This window comes from Rana temporaria, chromosome 3 (assembly GCF_905171775.1).
Source record: "Rana temporaria chromosome 3, aRanTem1.1, whole genome shotgun sequence".
NCBI classification, from domain to species: Eukaryota; Metazoa; Chordata; class Amphibia; order Anura; family Ranidae; genus Rana; species Rana temporaria.
The window spans coordinates 292675795-292698190 of NC_053491.1; positions in this window are offsets into that span (position 1 = coordinate 292675795).

Below are 22396 nucleotides of genomic sequence, written 5' to 3' on the forward strand. Positions count from 1 at the left end.
ACTTCCCCTGCATCCCCCCACCTCCCCCCCTAATAAACTCCCGCCCAAACCCCCACAATTTACATTTCAATGTGCCGTGCGCCAGGTCTGTACTGGTGCACAATGCACCCTCTCCTGGGCGCACGGAGCACATTAGTAACTAGGGAAATACACTGCACTAGCAGCGTATTTCTTTAGTAAATGGCAAAACGGCTGCTACTCCTGCTTTTACTCCATGAGTCATGGAGTAAAGGCTTGGTAAATCAGCCCCAATGGGTCTCCAATAGTATAAAAGCAGCTTGCTTGAAAAATAGAAATTTACCAATTTCCCCCAAACTCTGCAATGGCAGAAAACTTTCCCCCCCACCCTACATCCCTGGCAAAAACTGGTGATGTATAGTAACGCCGAACCCCCCAACAAATTACAAAACAGAAAAAGGCGTGAATGTAGAGCAAAGAGGTGTCACCGAACAAGGCAACAGAGATGCCGGTAAGGATTGCATAGAACAGTCACCCGGGTGATCCCAGGGGTACATAGCTTAGGAACATAGCAAAACATTAATCTGTAGACCAGTCACTTGCGGCTCAGGTATGTACTCCTGCTGCAGAGCCAGGGCCCAACTGTGCATCCGAGGACAGGTGCACCTCCATGCATGTCCCACAGAAATATGTTCGCAGTAGTGATGTAAATAACAATGGAGCCCTGGATTGGAAAATTGTCAGCTGTTAGGCATCAAGTGTATCTAGACGGGGTCTCCATCCATTTGCAGCATGTCATCCCATCAGTGACCACAGAATCATACAAAACAGTCAGACCAGTGGCAAGATATGAAGAACAGGACCCCAGTGGCGACGGCAGAGTAAAGGGCAGCAGTGAGTCATAGGGATCGACGCCAAGCAATCCCCTATATCCCACATAGGGAATGCCAAGGGCCAAAACAGTTCAGCAGCAGTGGCCAAAGGAACTTGAAAAGGCACAGCAGGCTGGAAACATCCGCAGCATGGACTATGTGATGGTAAAACCGGCAGACATGCAGCAGCCAAGGGGTGTACACACTATTCCACAGCAGGTCATACAGCAAAGCTAAAAATTAAGGAACATAGAAGACTGTAGAGGGATGGATAGCTTACATTTAGTGGAGGGGAGGCAGCGACTCCAGCCAGGCAGTAGCATCCCGAGGCAAAGTAAAAACAGTCTGGCCTGGACCCTCAGCTTGGCAGGAAAAAGAACACTATACTTGATGTTCCATACCCGCAGCCCCACTTTGACCTGGTCAAATGATCTGCAAAGTTTCTGAGCCTCTAGAGAGTAGTCAGGAAAGAACAGTAGGCTGGCATTGTGATACTTCAACTCACCCGCCCTGCGAGCAGCTGTGAGGATCCCATTGTGGTCTCTAAGGTTGAGCATCCAAAAGATCAGGGTGCGGGGATTAGAGCCCGGCGGTCCAGGAACAGGAGGAATCCGGTGAGCGTGCTCCACAGTAAAATATGGTGAAAACTGAGCGGCCGGTAGCAGGCCTCTCAGGAGCTCTTCCACGAACAACGTCAGGTTCTACTGCTCCACTCCTTCAGGCATACCCACAATCCGGAGGTTGTTCCTCCTGTTCCTATTTTCGGCATCATCTGCCTTGTATTCCAGGGCTCGGACCCTGGTCTGGAGGGTGTGGATAGAAGCCATATGGTCCACAACTATGTCCTCAGTATGCCCCCACATGCTGCTCCACCTCCAACACTCTCGAGCGGAGCTTGTCAAGATCTTGTCGGATAAGACCAACATCTAGCTGTACAGCCTAGATTTTGGTGGTCAGGGCTGTCTGACAGGAAGCAATCGCTACCATTCCCTTCTGGAAACCAAGCCTAGTCTCAGCCTCCTGACCCTCCATGTTTGTCTGCGACGCCATATTGCACGCTCTCTCTAGAGGAGGCCGCCACGTGGTGAGCCAGTTTCGGGACTATATCCTCCACACACTGTGCTTTTCCCCCGTTCCATGTTCTGTAGGACATCCGGAGCAATTCAGGGTGTCTTGGCAGCAAAAGATCAGGTTAGCGCATGGATACATTTCAGAAAACCTGAAATGTATCCATGAATTTGTCCCTGCAGCCGGAATCCTTATAGTTATATTGGAAAGGCGTCAGAGGCCTTCAGTGGTATCAGTTTTATTTTCATTTATTTATGTTATGTCAAGTCTGGCCCCCACCTACTATCTTAGTGGTTCATTTAGGGGGTAATGATCTGGGGAATGTTAGAACGTTAGATTTATTGTTCACCATCAAACGGGACCTGCAACGCTTTCTGGTCACCTCCCCCGGTACAACTATTGTCTTTTCTGAGATTGTCCCTCATCTCGTTTGGCTGTTCTCGACTCAGAGGAGGGTCATGGAAAGGATGCGGAAGAGAATTAATAGAGATTCGGAGAAGTTCATGCCCACCATTAGAGGGCTATCGTATCGGCACATCTATTTGGAAGGTGGTATCCCAGGTTTGTACAGGCGAGATGGGGTCCACCTTTCATATGTGGGTGTTAATATTTTCAATTTAGGCATTCAAACCAGTATTGAAATGGCCGTGGTGGTGGGGTGGGGCCGGCCTTGATGGTCAAGGCCAGCTTGTGGGCACTGGTTATTTTCTATGTAAAATATGTGATACTGCTGCTCGAGTTCTAAAAACTGAGTAGTATGAACTGAGGTTTATTTGAAGTTAAGATATCATTTGGTTGATAATAAAAGAGTATTAAAGGATATCAATGTGTTTAAAACCAATAAAGTGCCACGGCATTATTTTTGCCAAGTTCTGTTTCCTGCCTAATTATTTATTAAAGTATTATCTGGGGAGAAGTGTGGTGGGAAGCTTGTGGCCTGAAATTTCATATAAAAAGCGGGGGTCAATACGGGCCCCCTTTCTTGAGATTGTGGCCACCCATTCCCTATTTAATTGATAAAATCGAAGTTTTATTTGCATTTAATATCTCGTTTTGAAGGGCGCTGTCCCCTTTAAGGATGTGTGCTAGCTTTTACCTTTAGAAACCAATGGGAATACAGGGAATGCTCTGAAAGGACCAGGAGAAGCTATTTAAGGGCAGTGGGATTAGGGCTCGCCCTCTTTCCCAGCAGTCAAGACAAGAAGAAGGAAGCTCCCTCCCACCCCAGTCACGAGCACCATTATGTTGTTGGGTCACCCTGGTATTCTAGGGGGGACTGGTTATTTTCTATGTAAAATATGTGATACTGCTGCTCGAGTTCTAAAAACTGAGTAGTATGAACTGAGGTTTATTTGAATTTATGATGTCATTTAGTTGATAATAAAAGAGTATTAAAGGATATCTATGTGTTTAAAACCAATAAAGTACTGCGGCCATATTTTTGCCAAGTTCTGTTTCCTGCCTAATTATTAATTATGGTATTTTCTGGGGAGAAGTGTGGTAAGAAGGGTGTGGCCTGCAATCTCATGTAAAAGGGGGGGTAAATATGGGCCCCCTTTCTTGAGATTGTGGCCACCTATTTCCTATTTAATTGATAAAATCTAAGTTTTATTTGCATTTAATATCTAGTTTTGAAGGGCGCTGTCCCCTTCAAGGATGTGTGCTAGATTTTTTCTTTAGGAACCAATTGGAATACAGGGAATTCTCTGGAAGGATTGGGAGAGGCTATTTAAGGGCAGTGGGATTAGGGCTCACCCTCTTTCCCGGCAGTCAAGACAAGAAGAATGAAGCTCCTTCCTGCCCCAGTCGCGAGCACTATTAGGTGGTTGGGTCACCCTGGTATTCTAGGGGGGACTGGTTATTTTCTATGTAAAATATGTGATACTGCTGCTCGAGTTCTAAAAACTGAGTAGTATGAACTGAGGTTTATTTGAATTTATGATGTAATTTGGTTGATAATAAAAGAGTATTAAAGGATATCAATGTGTTTTAAACCAATAGAGTACAGCAGCCATATTTTTGCCAAGTTCTGTTTCCTGCCTAATTATTTATTAAGGTATTATCTGGGGAGACGTGTGGTGTGAAGGGTGTGGCCTGCAATCTCATGTACTGAAGGTGATATTCTCTTCAGAGAGTGCAGTGCTTGCTGAGCCTGCTGGGTTTGGCTTTTAAGCCAGTGGATGTTCATTCACAAGTTATTTGGAGTAAGTGTCATCACCTTTAAGTGCCCAAGGAACCATGTTCTTTTAATGTGCTACTGTCCAAACAACAGTCTATTACTGAGAGAATTTTTTTTTTAAAGAAAAACGAGCAGGTGGAAGGCATGCTTTGATGTTAGCAAACACACCAAAAATAACTGTTAGTGATCAGCTTTCATGAAATCATAAAACAAGTCACACTTCATTTTCTAGCAAATTGTTAAGATTCTCTCCCACTTCAGAAAAAGGTAAAACAGGCCAAAAGTTAATTCATAGGCATACTTTAAAGTTTCTATTCTTTGCCTCCTACACATTTCCTTTTGAAAATGTTAAAAGGAATTTGAACATTTGGAGGTGTTTGTTATGTGTTGTACATTTACAATGACTTCCTACTGTATAACATGCAAAAACTGTTTTTCTTTAACACTGATGTTCCAGGACATGTTTTTATGTATTGATCATATCCCTTACTGTACATACACCCACCAACCCAATCCAAATAATATTCATGTCAACACATCCCCACCAGTCTACAGATATTTAAAATGTATGTTAACCCAAACAATGAACTTTTCTTTTTTTTCTTCCTTTTGGTCTGCTAAATACAGTTACAACTTTTTGTTATATTTGTCAGTATTTTATTTCAGCCAAAAGTCTATTTACTTGTAGCACTCTTTCCCTATTTTGTAATGTAATCTGCCCTGTCCTGTTCTTTCTGTAGACTACAGAACACCTGCCTACTACATTCTGTAGATGAGAAAGAGAGGTGTTCCTTTAGTCCAGAATTTCTTCATGTCCTAGGTTCACAACGCTTCTCCACCATAATACATCACGTCCTCATCTAGAAAATGGTAGGCTGCAATATGTTAAAAAGTTGTTTTTGGATTAACATACACGTTAAGTGCATTTTTTTTTTTGCTAACTGCTCGTGGCTGTCTAAAAACTGCCTTGTCTGCTAGCTACAGCACAGTCTGTTCTATACTGCTGGTGGGCAGTCAAATTACAGCAATTCAGTGTGAATCTCTACTCATGGTGATGTCTACTCATAGCAACCAATTCTGCTGTCACAAACATAAATTGGACTAAGATATGTGACTCCTTCGAGCTATTTTGAAATGCATGCTAAGGAAATTGATTAATCAATTAGTTTTCTGTCAATCTTGTGTTTGTCTGTATAGTTTATAAAAACAAAAACTTTTCTGTCACTCGAGTCATACATGTATTTAAAACGTGTACTTGACATTCAAGCTTTGCTGAGAAAATATGATAGGAATGCAAATGTGCTTAAAACATCTTGTTTTATTAAGCTTTATGATGGTAAAAGCCCTTGACTTTTATTTATTAGCTTTAAAAGTGATTTAGGGAACTATTCATGTGCTTATTTTTAATAAGGCAGTTGAGGAGAGGTAAATGTGAGCCAGTTTTTCTTATTTTGAATTCCTAGTGCTAAGCATTTCTTCCTAATTCTCATTACCATCTGTTACCTGTCCTTTGTCCTGTGCTTTGTACTATTCTCTGTAAACCTCTATGGAAATCTTCTGGCATACAATACAGATAGGGCGAAGACTTCAGGAAAAATACTGAGTGTGGGAAATCTACAGTGGTCACTTGCCTCTAGGGTCTCTACACATGCCTCCATTGCTGCAATTCCTATCTCAGTGTACATTGTCTAGGGTTGAAATAAAATGCAATCCCAGCTACCTTTAGGCTGCGTTCACACCGAAAGCGCCCGGGCGTCGGCGGTAAAGCACCGCTATTTTGAGCGGTGCTTTATCGTCGTTTTTGAAGAGCTTTTCGGCCGCTAGCACCAATTGTGCAAGTTCTCACACTTAAAAAGATGAGAGAGGCCTGTAATTGTCATCATAGGTATACCTCAACTATGAGAGACAAAATGTGGAAACAAATCCAGACAATCACATTGTCTGATTTGGAAAGAATTTATTTGCAAATTATGGTGGAAAATAAGTACTTGGTCAATATCAAATGTTCATCATAATACTTTGTTATATATCCTTTGTTGGCAATGACAGAGGTCAAACGTTTTCTGTAAAGCCCTGTACACACGATCTTATATCTGATGGAATCTAATGCGCTGGATTTTTTCATCGGATATCCAATGAAGCTGACTTTCATCAGTCTTGTCTACACACCATCGGTCAAAAATCCGATCGTGTCCAAACGCGGTGACCTAAAACACTACGACGTGCTGAGAAAAATTAAGTTCAATGCTTCCGAGCAAGCGTCGACTTAATTATGAGCATGCCTGGATTTTTGACTGATGGACTTCCACACAGACGATCAGTTTTTTATCCATAGGAAAATTTTAAAACGGGTTCTATTTTTTTTCACCGATGGAAAAAAAACGATGGGGCCGACACTCGATCGGTTCGTCAGATGAAAACGCTCCATCGGTCCGTTTTCATCAGACAAACTGATCGTGTGTACAGGGTTTAAGTCTTCACAAGATTGTCACACACTGGTATGTTGGCCCATTCCTCCATGCAGATCTCCTCTAGAGCAGTGATGTTTTGGGGCTGTCGCTGGGCAACACAGACTTTAAACTCCCTCCAAAGATTTTCTATGGGGTTCCAGGACCTTGAAATGCTTCTTACGAAGCCACTCCTTCGTTGCCCGGGCGGTGTGTTTGGGATCATTGTCATGCTGAAAGACCCAGCCACATTTCATCTTCAATGTCCTTGCTGATGGGAGTAGGTTTACACTCAAAATCTCACAATACATGGCCCCATTCATTCTTTCATGTACACGGATCAGTCGTCCTGTTCCCTTTGCAGAGAAACAGCCCCAAAGCATGATGTTGCCACTCCCATGCTTCACAGTAGGTATGGTGTTCTTTGGTTGCAACTCAGCATTCTCTCTCCTCCAAACACGACAAGTTGTTTTTCTACCAAACAGTTCTACTTTGGTTTCATCTGACCATATGGCATTCTCCCAATCATCTTCTGGATCATCCAAATACTCTCTAGCAAACCTTAGACGGGCCCAGACATGTACTGGCTTAAGCAGGGGGACATATCTGGCACTGCAGCATCTGAGTCCCTGGCGGCGTAGTGTGTTACTGATGGTAGCCTTTTTTACGCTGGTCCCAGCTCTCTGCAGGTCATTCACTAGGTCCCCTCATGTGGTTCTGGAATTTTTGCTCACCGTTCTTGTGATCATTTTGACCCTAGAGGGTGAGATCTTGCGTGCAGCTCCAGATCAAGAGAGATTATCAGTGGTCTTGTATGTCGTCCATTTTCTAATTATTGCATCCACAGTTGATTTCTTCACACCAAGCTGCTTGCCTATTGCAGATTCAGTCTTCCCATCCTGGTGTAGGTCTACAATTTGGTTTCTGGTGTCCTTCGACAACTCTTTGGTCTTCATCATTTTGGAGTTTGGAGTGTGACTGTTTGAGGTTGTGGGCAGGTGTCTTTTATACTGATAACAAGTTCAAACAGGTGCCATTAATACAGGTAATGAGTGGAGGACAGATGAGCCTCTTAAAGAAGAAGATACAGGTCTGTGAGAGCCATACATCTGTGGTCACCTTGTTTGTAGGTGACCAAATACTTTTTTTCCACCATAATTTGCAAATAAATTGGCAGGCCTCTCTCATCTTTATAAGTGGGAGAACTTGCAAAATTGGTGGCTGACTAAATACTATTTTTCCCCACTGTATAATATATATTATATATATATATATATATATTTATATATATATATACTGTACGTGGAAATGGTGCGGTTCCTTTCAAAATATTACCCTAAATACATAAACAAAAATGCCATAGTTCCCTTTTGGCGTATTGTGGACCATGGACATTGTATGTATGTCACTATTCTTAGATATTTTATGTTTGAGCTGTATTCCTAAATCAGAGCAATACTTGGTGGCAATTGAGGTTTTGACTAGCCTTGGTCTGTTTACCAATCTCTTAGAAGTTGTCCAGCTTGGTAAACATTCCTCCCAATGCTTTCTTATTAGACCTTGTTTGAAGATGGTGTATTCTGATCTTAGAAAAAGTAATTGAGTTTTCGTTGTTTCAGATTTTTATCACTGGTCCAAGGCTCTTCAAATCCATTCTATTTAGTGACCATACAATATAGTTATCCTTGGCTTTTATATTCCCAGTTCTGCAAACAGCCTGTTTACATACCTCAGAGTGAGAAAAACACAGGATGTCTCTGGTTGAAAGCTTAGGTAACTTGTCTTGACAGATTGAAACATCCAAATGAAATTATAAGAATGTATTTATTTCTTCATCATAGTTCTGACACTGCAAACTTACTCCCAAACATCACAAAGCCCTCTAAGGGGGCCACCAGGAGACAATATTAATGTCCTGCTTATGGCTATCGATAAGGAGGCATTCCTCACAAGCAGGGCATTGAGGTTGTTAAAACATTCTTTATGAAGTAAGATCAATAACAGGCCAAAAATGTGTGCAAACATGCAAACCCTATTAAAGTCTTTGGGACACAGACATGAAAAATTAAAAGTGCTTATTTTAAAGACTGTTGATATTTGTCTTCATATTCTCTAACTGAGTAAATGGTTCCATTAGACTGTGTAATTATGGAGAGAGAGAGAGAGAGAGAGAGAGAGAGAGAGAGAGAGAGAGAGAGAGAGAGAGAGAGAGAGAGAGAGAGAGAGAGAGAGAGAGAGAGAGAGAGAGAGAGAGAGAGAGAGAGAGAGAGAGAGAGAGAGAGAGAGAGAGAGAGAGAGAGAGAGAGAGAGAGAGAGAGAGAGAGAGAGAGAGAGAGAGAGAGAGAGAGAGAGAGAGAGAATGCCTTACTGAGGGGACCCCCCTTTCTGGTGCTTACACAGGTCTGCATAGCTTACTGAGTTTATATTTATCTGCTATTAGAGATTCTGACTCCTGCAGGGCTCTGCATGAAGTTTTCTACCGTTTTACATTTGGTTCCTTTGTTTTTATTCTACCAAGTAAAGAATTACATTGGTTAAGTAGAATTTGTGTGCAGTCCATCTGTCAACACAACTCAAGGTAATCATTGGTTTAAATAATTTATTGTGGTGCAGTAAGATATTGTGCTTCCCAACATCTATTGGGGACCACAATCCCCATTAATACCAGTTGTGCCAAGGGAGGATTCGAGCCAATTCTAGGGGTTGAAAGCCAGAGCGTAGACCCAAAACAAACCAGGAGCTACTCCGGGGGTAGTGTTACATTTAAAATTGCTTTAGTTATAGTGAATGTACTTAAGCGCTAATATGAATAAATAGAATAAATATAGTGATAATAAACAATAAATAAATGATTCCAGCTGCAACCATTAAAATAGTGCTCTGACACCATACAAAAAGTGATACTTCAAAAAACAATAGTGACCTAAAATGAACCTCCTATTATTGTGACACAGTAGTAATATTGCAGTAAAAAATATTGTAGTAAAAATTTAAAAATTACAAAATGATATGTAAAAAAAATTGGACTGATAAGTTAATTCTGTGTAAACAATATTAAAACGCCACCTGAATATGAATAGCCTGTTCACCTCCTAAGGCAATAGGTGTGTTGAGATTTTCATTAAAATTAGTCCATAAATCAGTGTCCAGCTGACTTGTTTCTGTTTTCTCTAAGGTTCTCAGTGTAGGATGGTTCTCAAATAAAAGTAGAAAAACAAATCATTGCGCAATGCTTATGATAGTGTTAATCTGAAATGCAGGGTATTTCACTCACATTTGTTTAAACCAAACAGCGCATGTAAAACGATCAGTCCCACGTAGCAATTTCCTCCTCACTCCACACCTAGTATGCTGAAGCACCGTAGATGTCGTCACTAGGCTCCTCCCCGACGCATTGTGTCACATGTCACATGACTTTTTCAAGGGTAGCCATGTGACGAGCGTGCTGGATATTTAAGCTCAAGTCATTGTGCCGGTTTGCCATAGTGACGTCAGGGATCATAGGATCATCATACCGTCAAGCGTATTCTGACAGCATTGCATTTACTAGACAACTTAGTGATATTTTACATACATATCATATAATATTAACTAACACAAAACAAACTTTAAATCTTGTTAAAATTTATGTTTAAAACCTTCTCAAAGACTGTAATATGAATACTCCCTCATGTGGTAATCACTGGAATTCCACATCTATATATAAATTGCGATCATTAGGACCTTGGAAAAAGGTGGAGTTGCGCTAACAAAATATAGTGATAGTGTTTATCCCATCAAAAAAGGGGGATGAGAATAAATATAAAAGTCCAGTGATGAAGGAAAAAAAATATTAAATATTTTTCTCAATAATAAAAACTAAAAAGTCTTTTGATAAAAATGTGATAACTGAAATCATAAATTCATAAAGTCATTTCCGTGAACGATCAGGTCTATGAAAAGCTTATTCAGAAATGGTGAAGATCTAGAAGGAAGATAAACAATGGACCTGGATCCCAACTCTCTGGTATTGCTGACCCTTACCAGATAAAATGATCCTTATGGATCAGGCCAAGCGAGCAGCCACACACCTGGACTGCACAGGGGATCGGGATCTTTAAGATCTTCCCAATAGTTCTCCAGCAGAGTGTCCAAGAAAAAAACAAATAGGCAAAAATAGTGTGATACTGTATGGAGCACCTACAGGTAATTTCACCCAGTGACTGGCAAACCGACAGTGTGACAAATAAGACCACCACCACAGCACACACTGCTCCTTACCAGAGCCCTAGGAATGACTAACGCAAACAGCAAATGAAGTGTGTGCAGCAGGAAAGGGACTCGTCAGATCGATCCTCAAGCAGGTATTCAGGCGATAAATAAGCATGTGGAAGAGAACTCACAATAGTGTGACATCATTTAGAGGTTTAATGAATAAAAAAGTATTGCACTTACAGCATATATGAAAACAGTCAGCATAAAAAGTTCCGGCCGGTAATGGAACGAATTCCTCACTCGCGGTGACGTCAGCACGCCTCCTCCCAACGTTTCGTCCAATCAGACTTGTTCATTATACCCTTTATGTATGAATTTGTCCACTATCATGTTTGCTTGCTCCAGAAAAAACACTTTTGCTCGTACAAGCCGTATAATTTGACCTTTTGGTATGTTAATGAGCCATGGATCATAATGGCAACTGTCTACAGATAAATAACTATTTCTTTCTACGGGTTTGAAAAAAGTATTAGTCGTTATTCTGTTATCTTTTTGTTGTATTTCCAAGTCCAGAAATTGAATAGTTTTATCGCTAATCTTGTATGTGAGTTTAATATTTTTTTGATTGTCTAAAAATTCTCTAAAAATTGGTTCAGATTATTTTCATCACCATTCCAAATTACAACACAGTCATCTATAAACCTCCTATATAGAATCAACTGATCAGGGACATTGGAATAGATGGCCTGTTCTTCCCATTTTGCCATAAATATTCTGGCAACACTCGGTGCATATTTTGAACCCATTCCAATCCCATTTAATTGCCTGTAGTAATCAGAGTTGTGCCAGAAATAATTATGTTGCAGTCCAAAGGCTAAACATCTCAAAATTAATGAGCCAACGGCTCTGATCGGCTTTCCAAATGCAGCCTGAGGGCTGTAATCGGCTTCCAAATAGTTAACCAGGGGATGCACGGGGGGTGCATTCCCTGGCTAACACCGACAGGCGTCTCAGCCAATCAGGTTCACCGGTTCTGGTTACCGGTAACCTGATTGGCTGAAGTGTCATCGAGGGCAGGAGAAGACATTGAGGGACCGGGGAAGGAGGATGGTTGACCCCAGAAAGGTAATTGCCGGGCGGGGGGCAATCTGGCAGCATTTACAGGGCACAGTGGCTACAATTGATGGGCACAGTGGTGACAATTGATGGGCACAATAGCGACAATTGATGGGCACAGTGGTGACAATTGATGGGCACAGTGGTGACAATTGATGGCACAGTGGTAACAATTGATGGCACAGTGGCTGTGTTTGATGGCATAGCACAGTGGCTGCATTTGGCAGGCACAGTGGTGACAATTGATGGGCACAGTGGCGACAATTGATGGCACAGTGACTGCCTTTGATGGCATGGTACAGTGGCTGTGTTTGATGGCACAGTAGCTGCGTTTGGTTTGGCACAGTGGTGACAAATAATGGGCACAGTGGCGACAATTGATGGCACAGTGGCTACGTTTGATGGCATGGCACAGTGGCTGCGTTTGATGGCATGGCACAGTGGCTGCGTTTGATGGCATGGCACAGTGGAGACAATTGATGGCACAGTGTCGACAATTGATGGCACAGTGGCGACAATTGATGGCATGGCACAGTGACGACAATTGAGGGCATGGCACAGTGGCTGTGTTTGATGGGCACAATGGCTGCATTTGATGGGCACAGTGAGGCTGCAATTTTTGTTTTTTGTTTTTCGTTTGTTTGCGCCCCCCCAAAAAATTTTGAGCGACAGCCGCCACTGGAGTCCGGATATATAGTTTAATCAAATTACCTGCTGACTGGTATATATATATATATATATATATATATATATATATATATATATATATATATGTCCCTGCTGTTCTGGACTGTGAGATTTATTGATCTATGCTGTCCTATGCATTGACATTTATGTTTAGTCTCCCTTTGACTGTGCCTGAATAGTCAGTTTGATAATATGATTAAGCAAGGCATATATACGTATATTGTTTATGATGTACATATTTATATATTGTGAATGCATTTGTGGATTGTTTGAATATTGGCTGCCCTGCCCCCCCCCCCCCCTATTAGAGGCTTCTGTGGAGGAGACGAGTGGCCACGTGATCTCCCCGGCTGACGTCAGAGGGAGATCATGGCTCCTCCCGCAGAAGCAATCTATCTGAGCTGTAAAGCCGCCATGAGTGACATGACTGGCCTGAAGACAGCTCAAATTAGGTATTTACATTGCTCATTTTTTAAAACTGCTGAGCTGACGTAGTGTGCTATGCCAGCCTCTAATAGAGGGTCTGGCATAGTTTTATACAGATGGGTTAACAAACCCTTTAAGCCAGCAGGCATAGGAAAATGTAATAGTATATTATTACCATGTTATATTAAGGGTGCTTTTTATGCATTGTCATTGTTTATTGATTTCAGTGTTTTTAAATGTGTAAAGTAAAGTAAAGGTGGGATTTAATTGTATATATTTGTATTTTTTGTGCCTATAAAGTTCATGAATTTCGTTAATTAATTGTATTACTTCAGAGTCAATTATTTAGAAAGTACAAATGTCATTGGATCCGCAGTCAACCAAGGAAAAATTGTTTTCTGAAGCAATGATTAGCATTGATATCATAGGTTAATTCATATAAATCTCAGAAAAAGGCTGACATGACCTCTGCTGATAAGATCTTAGTAGATAGCAATAATAAAACAGCTAAATCCTGCTTCTTGGACAAATGCATACCCATGACTTCCTGCATTCCTTTTGATGATTAAACATTAACGTCACATTCATTATACAATTTCCTTCTGTCGACCTTAAAAGTGCAGGAATTTAAAGATAAAATATTCTTCTGGCTAGACAAAAACTACTGTAGGTTTTTACTGACGTGGCTGGCTGATCGTGTACCAAAGATTGTGTTGTTTTGATGTTTGAGCATCTGTCTATGATTAAGAAAAGCTTCTCCTCTTCCGACCAAAATAAACATTTATAAGCAGCCTGGATTATTAAGAAAATGTTATGACAAAGAGCTTTCTGTTATACAGCCAAAAAATATATTTTATGAATCTCTCTTTCCCTGATGTTACAAAATATTTCAGTCAAGAACCCTTTGGTGTACTAAACTATATTAAATTGTATTGAACGTTACACATAGATTAAAGTCTTGCATCAATTCACCAAGGAAGCAATATACCCTTACACGTTATTCAGACATTCCAATCCATGCCAGATCTGAGTTCCTGGAACTGCATGCAAATTTTTATCCTTTGAGTTTTTTCTCTAGATCAGTGGTTCTCAACCTTAGGAAGACCAGGGCCCAGTAAAATCTTTCAATACCTTTAGTACTCCAACATTGCTTGTGATCGATGAGTAGAATGTAGAATGTGATCGACCTGTTGCTGACCTTGATTCTAAACATCTCTATTCTATCCATAACATACAAACTTTTGGCTATAGATACGCTTGAAATCCATAACTTTTATCATAAAAAGCCATAGGGCTGATCCATTAGGCCCCGTACACACGTCCGAGGAACTCGACGTGCCAAACACATCGAGTTCCTCGTCAAGTTCAGTGTGGAAGCCGCCGAGATCTCGGCGGGCCGACTTTCCTCATTGAACAACGAGGAAATAGAGAACATGTTCTCTTTTCGGCCCGACGAGTTCCTCGTCGGCTTCCTCGCTGAAAAGTGTACACACGACCGAGTTTCTGGCTGAATTCTGCCGAGAAACTCGGTCGTGTGTATGGGGCCTCATACTTGCAGAGAAGACAAATGGCACACAATTTCTATAATGGAAATCTTGTTTATTGTTTCCCAAAAAATAAATTGTGAAATCTGATTAGTTCCTATTGGTTATAGTTCTCAGCATATTTTCTATTATCAGCTTTAATGTAATGTTTCTGGAGCAGACATTTTTGCACAGTGACTTGCCATGTGCATGTGCACACCAATCAGAATGGTTACAACAAGCTATTTCAAATTGCATATCAATAAATGAAGATCAATAACTAGGGTAGCACTGAACCTGGCAGAGAGCAAATTTTCAGGATGAGGGTAGTGTGATGTTAGAGCAATAGATAATACAAGCACAACAGGAGAATGTGAAAATGAGTGCATACCCCAAGCTGGCCACCGCAGAGTCTCACATTCACAAAACATCCCAGCAGTAGATTGAACACTTCCTTGCAAACCTTCTTTGTGCTTATTATGTGCTCTGCAGTTTAGCCAAGCCTAATGGCCATAGGAGACTTATGTGGGGGTTTTCTGCAGCTCTGTGCTGATCAACAAGCTCCCTCCAGCTCCAAATGGGCTCCTGCCTGCAAATGGGGATATCCACTGCAGTTTTGCAGGTTTGGACTTTCATAGACAGCATATATCTTGCACTCCCACTGCCCCCTGGAACAAGGGTAAAGCCACAAGGTTCCCTCCAGCTCTGGCTGCTGCTCTGTACTAGTTGGGAAGCTGGAGCCTGTGATGCCAGTTCTTGGCAAGTCTGTTTGTCCAGAGATTGAACCATTTTTTTCCACAAAGATGGAATGTTGTGTTGTGTTGTAGATGCTGGAGTGTAACTGAGTAAATGAGACTGCCTCAAAGGAAGTCACCACAGCTCTCATGCAACATCACCCAGCTAGAGGGCACCTGAATTGCAGAGTCTAAGTCTGGAAACAGGGAAGTAAAGGTTTTTCCAGGGGAAGAAAATCTCTGACTTCAGCTGTGTCCAGGATGAGACCATGATACTCCAATTGATGTATTAGTTACAGTTCTAAAGCTTTCAGGAATCAGTCATGAGGTCTGAACTGTCTGGATTACATTGTAACATTGTAATAAAACATTGTCTGATAGAGTCTGTGCTGATTTTTTTTTCAATAAGAGATCATCCAGGTATTCCAAAATGACAAAGTCCTGGGAGTATACTATGAATAGCTTGTATGCTAACACCTTGGTGAACATTTTGGTTTGCGGAAGACAGAACGAATGAAGAGGCTGCAAAGTGGAAGAGTTGCTACCCATAGTAAGATGGAGGTACTGTAGCATTGGTGTGCTGAAGAGAACTATAACTTAACTGGTATTGCTGAATCTTGGCTTCCTCACATGCTTGGGCTATTAATATTCCTGCTATATTTCTAAGGCCTCGTACAGATGAGGGGACAGTCCGCTGAAAACGGTCCGCCGGACCATTTTCAGCGGACATGTCCCCTCGGAGATTTCTGTCTGATGGTTGTACACACCATCAGATAGAAATCCCCGCGTACACGAGAGGGTTGCACTATAAATAATGAAAAAAAATGCACAATAGTGTAATACTGTAAAGCAACTTTAATAAAACACCATGTAAAATCCTCCAAAAGATGCACTCACAAACAATCTTTTTGTATCAAGCAGTGAATAACTCCAAATAAAGTGTTGCACAAGAAAAAAGCTTCTCCAGATGAACCAGTGGTCACGGCGGACCAGCGAACAGCCCAAGCGTACTCACAGCCCTTTGTAGTGTACTGGGGCGACTGCTGTAATAGGTGCCTGTTTCAGCTCAAACCGTCCCACGTCCCAATAGTTCAGGATAGGTTATGGAAGTGACCTAATGACCACGCCCCGACATGTTTCGTCACGTGGACTTAGTCATGGGGTTGGTCACCAGGTTCCAGGTCCTCCCTTAAATATGCTGCCATCTAATTACAAAACCCTCACATACGGGAGCGCGCCATCCGTCAATTTCAAACAAGAGCTGAGTCAACTTATGTCTCCCTCAGCCGTCCTTGCATGCGTGCGTGTACTCAGCAATGACCAATCAAAGTGACGCTAAATCACGTGTCAATCAGCTGGCCGCATCCTCGTACGTGTGTCCGGAACGTAAGTCCCCAGTGGTTACGCTAGTGAATTACACCCGCTCCGGCTGCATATATTAAATGGTGAAAGAAAACGACAGGTCTAGAGCTGCTAATCGGCTTATTGGGTGTCCCTGTGACCACGTGTCACCTCTAAAACATAGATACATTTAATAAAGGCATCAAATCAAAAAAACAATGTACAAAATTCCCTTTTTTTCACATATGGAGCACTTGAATGGTTAAACATAATTAATATCATAACTATATCTAAAACTTATATATAAAAAAACTAGATAAAATTAGATAAAAACCTAGTATAAAAATATGTAAATTTAAAATTATATTGAACTCTACTGAAAAGGACTGTATATATGAGATATATATATATATATATATATATATATATATATATATATATATATATATATATATATATATATATATATATATATATATATATATATATATATATATGAATTACTATGTGTAAGTTACACCAAGTGGGTGTCCCTTGGTATCTATACATACATAGATCAGAAAGTCATATGGTCAGGATGTGTTAATGATCATGATCAGTGCCCCAGTTGCCCGGCACTCATGTGTAAACATATATCAAAATCTACTACCCATCCATAATCTCTCTTTTCATATATTACAATCTTCTAATCTCAAAAACTCAGTGAAGACATATATGTCATATATTACGCATTGCTAATAAAGCAATTTACGTCCAGTTCTATATTAAGACCTGTAACGGGCATATGCCTGCTGCCGGGACATCGATAATCTTCCTGCAGGGAGGACTACAAGGAACTGCATGGCTTGTCACCATTGGATGCACCACATTGTATTCTGAGCTCAAAGGGTTAATTGGACAAGTCTCTTTCACTGCTAATTGCTAATGTACCCTTCGCATAGCTAATGAGAGTTCTTGTGTAACAGCCCCCCTGTGAGGTGTATGCTGATGGGGATTATGTGTGAGTGATAATTGTTTTAAAGGTTAATTGAATTCTATTGTCTGATCAAGTTAAGGAGCCAAAACGGCTAGCGGCTGATTGGCTCAAGGGAGTGTCATTGTTTCAAAGTGTGTGTATTGAAGTCCCCCCTGGGGGGGGGGAGTGTCATTTGTTTCTGTACAATTTGTAACCAGATATAAGCAGGTGAAATATGCCAAATAGAGTCAGTCTGCTTGACTCTGCAAACGTAGCACGTCTCGTTTCTTGGAAGGGCGTTCGATGGGATATACCGGCGGTACCTGCATATCGCAGGTTGCCAGGGAAAAGGACGTCTCCAACGGCTGAGACCCTCACACCAGTGGGTAGCCGTTACATTGGTTGGCAGCGGTGGGATGGTCCTTTTATCCAAAGAGCAAGTGCTGAATGGAGTCGCAGTACACCAGGCTGAAAAGATCCACACTAAAAGATCTATTGGAGAGTCGTGGTAGGAGCGCCAGCAACAGACCACGGAGGGAGCTGATAGCTGAACTGCTGGAGCTGGACGAAATGGATGGATCCATGGAAGGAACGGAACCCCCTTGCACCTGTCAGCAAAGAAGATGTAATTACTGGGATTGTACAGCGGAGATTATCCTTGTATCCAGAAACGTCCGTGGAACTTATCAACCAGCTGTTCCGGGAAGCAAGGGAAGAGATACAAACGAAGAGGGGACAAGAACTGGAACTGGAAAGAGCGAGACAGCCCATTACACCTGCAGTTCCTACCCCCCCACCTGCTGCTACAGGAAAGAAAATACCGTTCACTGCATTTAAAGCTTTTGTAGAAAGTGAGGAGGAAATCGATGGATATTTGGCGGACTTTGAGAGGCAGTGCTCACTACACCAGGTACCACCAGACCAATGGGTCACTATTTTGTCGGGGAAATTGTCGGGCAAAGCCAATGAAGCCTTTCGGGCTCTTGCTCCAGAGGATATTTTACAATACCAGCAAGTTAAAAAGGCGCTGCTAACCCGATACGCCGTAACTCCAGAAGCCTACCGCCGGCGCTTCCGGGAGTCCAAGAAGATGGCTGTGGACTCCCACATGGAATGGGCCAACCAGTTACAAAGGGTGGCATCCCTTTGGGTCCAAGGCCAACACCGGGGAGGAAGTATTGCAGCTGTTCCTAATGGAACATTTCTTTCAAGACCTGGCCGCAGACATACAAGACTGGGTACGAGATCGCCGTCCCGCTAACTTAAACGAGGCGGCTCGGCTAGCAGATGAGTACGCGGAGACAAGGAAAGTAAGCCAGAGTACTATGCGGCTGGCTCAGAAGGTAGAACCGCGTACTCCAACCGTCACCCCACGCCCAGAGTTTTGGGCTCCAGTCCCACCACGTCCTCAGGGGCCTAGCAACTACCCCCGGGATTCGCCTAGGGTGACGTGCCATCACTGCAGCCACACTGGACATATTGCTCGTTATTGCCCTTTGAGAGCTACAAATAACAATTGGAGACGCACAACACCCAACACAGAGGTCACTCCATCACGTCCCTCTGCGGCCCACTGCCTGGAGACCGAGGGGGGCCCTGAGGAATGTCTGGGAATTTGGTATGAGGCAGACCCAATACAAGCTGCCTCTCCGGATAACCGTCAGCATCACCGTCAGGAGGTACGAGTGAATGGACAAGTAGCACAAGGCCTAAGAGATTCCGGGACTACTATCACTCTGATTCAAAAACATCTGGTAAAGCCAGAGAACGTGTCCACTCGCACAGTTGCCGTCCGGGTCGCAGGGGGTGCTGTATTTCGCGTACCCACCACCCGGGTGCACTTAGACTGGGGAGCCGGGTCAGGGAAGACCACAGTTGGTATCATGGACAACCTACCTGCCGAGGTGGTGCTGGGCAACGACATTGGCCCTCTGACTTCGGCTTATTTACCTACACCTGCTGCTGTTTGTCCCGTGACCACCCGCGTTGCTGGAATCAACCCGCTTGCTGCTGAGAACCGGGTAAGACTACCTTCCCCGACATGTACTGTAGATCCGGCACAATATCACAGTCTAAAATGGGAATGTGACAAGTTGGCCAGTGAGAAATCAGAGATGCAACGACACTATGTCATGTATTATGAGATGTCCCGTGGCTTGAACATTGAAATGCACAAACAGGCGGAAATTGTCAAAAGATTAAATGGGATTTGCATCCAGGTGGTGCCGTATCTGTCCCAAGAGCATCAGCAACAGGTTTTGGGAGCCATTGAGAGAGCAAAGCAAGTGACTGTTCCAGAATTGAATTCTATTATTCACCGTCACCATCAGCTACCGACCTGGTAAGCCAATGGGAAGGCCGATGGACTGTCCAGGCAAACGGAACTTTTACCCTAACAGCAGACCGGACATCCCCAAGTTGATCCGAAAAGGATCAATCCGGGTCTGCCGGAGTGTTCTACAAAAGGGGAGCAGTGTAACGGACATATGCCTGCTGCCGGGACATCGATAATCTTCCTGCAGGGAGGACTACAAGGAACTGCATGGCTTGTCACCATTGGATGCACCACATTGTATTCTGAGCTCAAAGGGTTTATTGGACAAGTCTCTTTCACTGCTAATTGCTAATGTACCCTTCGCATAGCTAATGAGAGTTCTTGTGTAACAGCCCCCCTGTGAGGTGTATGCTGATGGGGATTATGTGTGAGTGATAATTGTTTTAAAGGTTAATTGAATTCTATTGTCTGATCAAGTTAAGGAGCCAAAACGGCTAGCGGCTGATTGGCTCAAGGGAGTGTCATTGTTTCAAAGTGTGTGTATTGAAGTCCCCCCTGGGGGGGGAGTGTCATTTGTTTCTGTACAGTTTGTAACCAGATATAAGCAGGTGAAATATGCCAAATAGAGTCAGTCTGCTTGACTCTGCAAACGTAGCACGTCTCGTTTCTTGGAAGGGCGTTCGATGGGATATACCGGCGGTACCTGCATATCGCAGCTTGCCAGGGAAAAGGACGTCTCCAACGGCTGAGACCCTCACACCAGTGGGTAGCCGTTACAAGACCCCTAGAGAAATTACTTTTTAAAAGGAAGATCCGCTGCGTTTCGCGCTGTGACAGGTCGCTCACCCTGTTCGAACCCCTCCAAGAAGGGTGAACGCAGTCTATGCCACAAAATTGGGCAAGGGAGGGATCTTTGTTATGTTTCTCTTTAAAGTGAACTGAAACACTATGATAATCAAAACCTTTCTTGATATTTGCCAAGTGTTCAGCCACCCGTATTCTCAAAAGTCTTTTTGTCCTCCCTACATATAGTAACCCGCAAGGGCACCAAATCAAATAAACCACATGAGAGAAATTGCAGGTGATGAATTCCTTTATAGCAAAGGTGTTCCCATCACTTGCCGTGACTTGTTGTTTGCCTCTATTGTGTATTTTGACCGTTCTACAACAGATGCATTTTCTACATGAATATTGAAATCTATTTTTAGGACCTGCTGATCCGGCGGATCTAGAATTTTGCGGACCTTATCACCAAAGTTAGGTGCCCTCCTTTATATAAACCGAGGTTGGCTAGGTAGTATGTCGGCAAAACGTCTATCTTTGCCCAGAATGTGCCAATGATTTTTAAAAATGTACTACTTCCCTATATTGGGCATGGAATCCTGTCAAAAAACCCCATTGGTGCTGGTTATTGCTAGATTGTTCCTCTTTTTTCCTAAAGCACTGATGTCTAGGTATACCAGCAACTTCTTGAATCATTGCATTAATTTCTGGCTCCTCATATCCTTTTTGGACATATTTTGACTTCAACATCTCCGCCTGTATGAAATAATCAGTGTCTTCTGTACAATTCCGTCGAATCCTAAGGAATTGTCCCTTGGGAATATTTCTAATCCAGGCAGGATGGTGCCCACTGTTAATTGAAAGGTAACTGTTATGATCAGTAGGCTTGAAAAATACTTTGGTCTTCAAGCTCTCTGTTTCTTTTTGTATGGTTACATCCAAAAAATTGACCGAACAGTTGCTGACCGTATGTTCTAGCCTAATATTATTGGTATTATTATTAAGCTCTTCCAAAAACTGTAGTGCTCCATTCTCTGATCCTTCCCATATGAATAGGATATCATCAATGAATCTCCGGTAAAATAGTAGTTGAGGACTACTGTTTAAAAAGACATGTCTGTCCTCCCACTCCGCCATGAACAGGTTGGCGAGGCTGGGGGCAAATTTAGCCCCCATAGCCACGCCAACCTGCTGGAAGAAAAAGGAGCCATCGAAGTAATTATGTGACATGCAGAACTCTAGTGCCTGCCCCAAAAATTTCTTCTGAATGTGAGGAATATCTTCTCTTCTACTGAGTGCCCAGTTCAGTGCCAAGGCAGCGTCTTCATGTTGTATGATGGTATACAACGATGCCACATCCGCCGTTATCAAAAAGATTTCTGTTTATGGTTTAATACACACTCTTTCTAGGGACTGTAATAGGTCGGCTGTATCTTTAAGGTACGCCTTGGTATCACGTACACTCGGTTGGAGAAATTTGTCAAGATATTCTCCTAGTCTAGCAGAGATAGATCCAATCCCCTTAACAATCGGACGAGCAGGTGGAGTACTTTCATTTTTATGAATTTTAGGCAAAGTATAAATCACCGGTATCCTGCAAGCAGAAGGGGCCAGGTATTTTTTCTCCTTGAGATTCAAGGCACCAATTCGATATCCCCACTCTACCAAGGCATCAAGTTGTGATTTATACGGTTCAGTAGGGTCTGATCATAACTTTTTGTATGTAGTGGTGTCTCTCAATAGATCTAATAATTGGGTGTGATAAAACTCCTTATCTAACACCACCACCACCCCTCCTCCTTTGTCCGCTGGACGAATCACAATGTTTTTCTTATTTT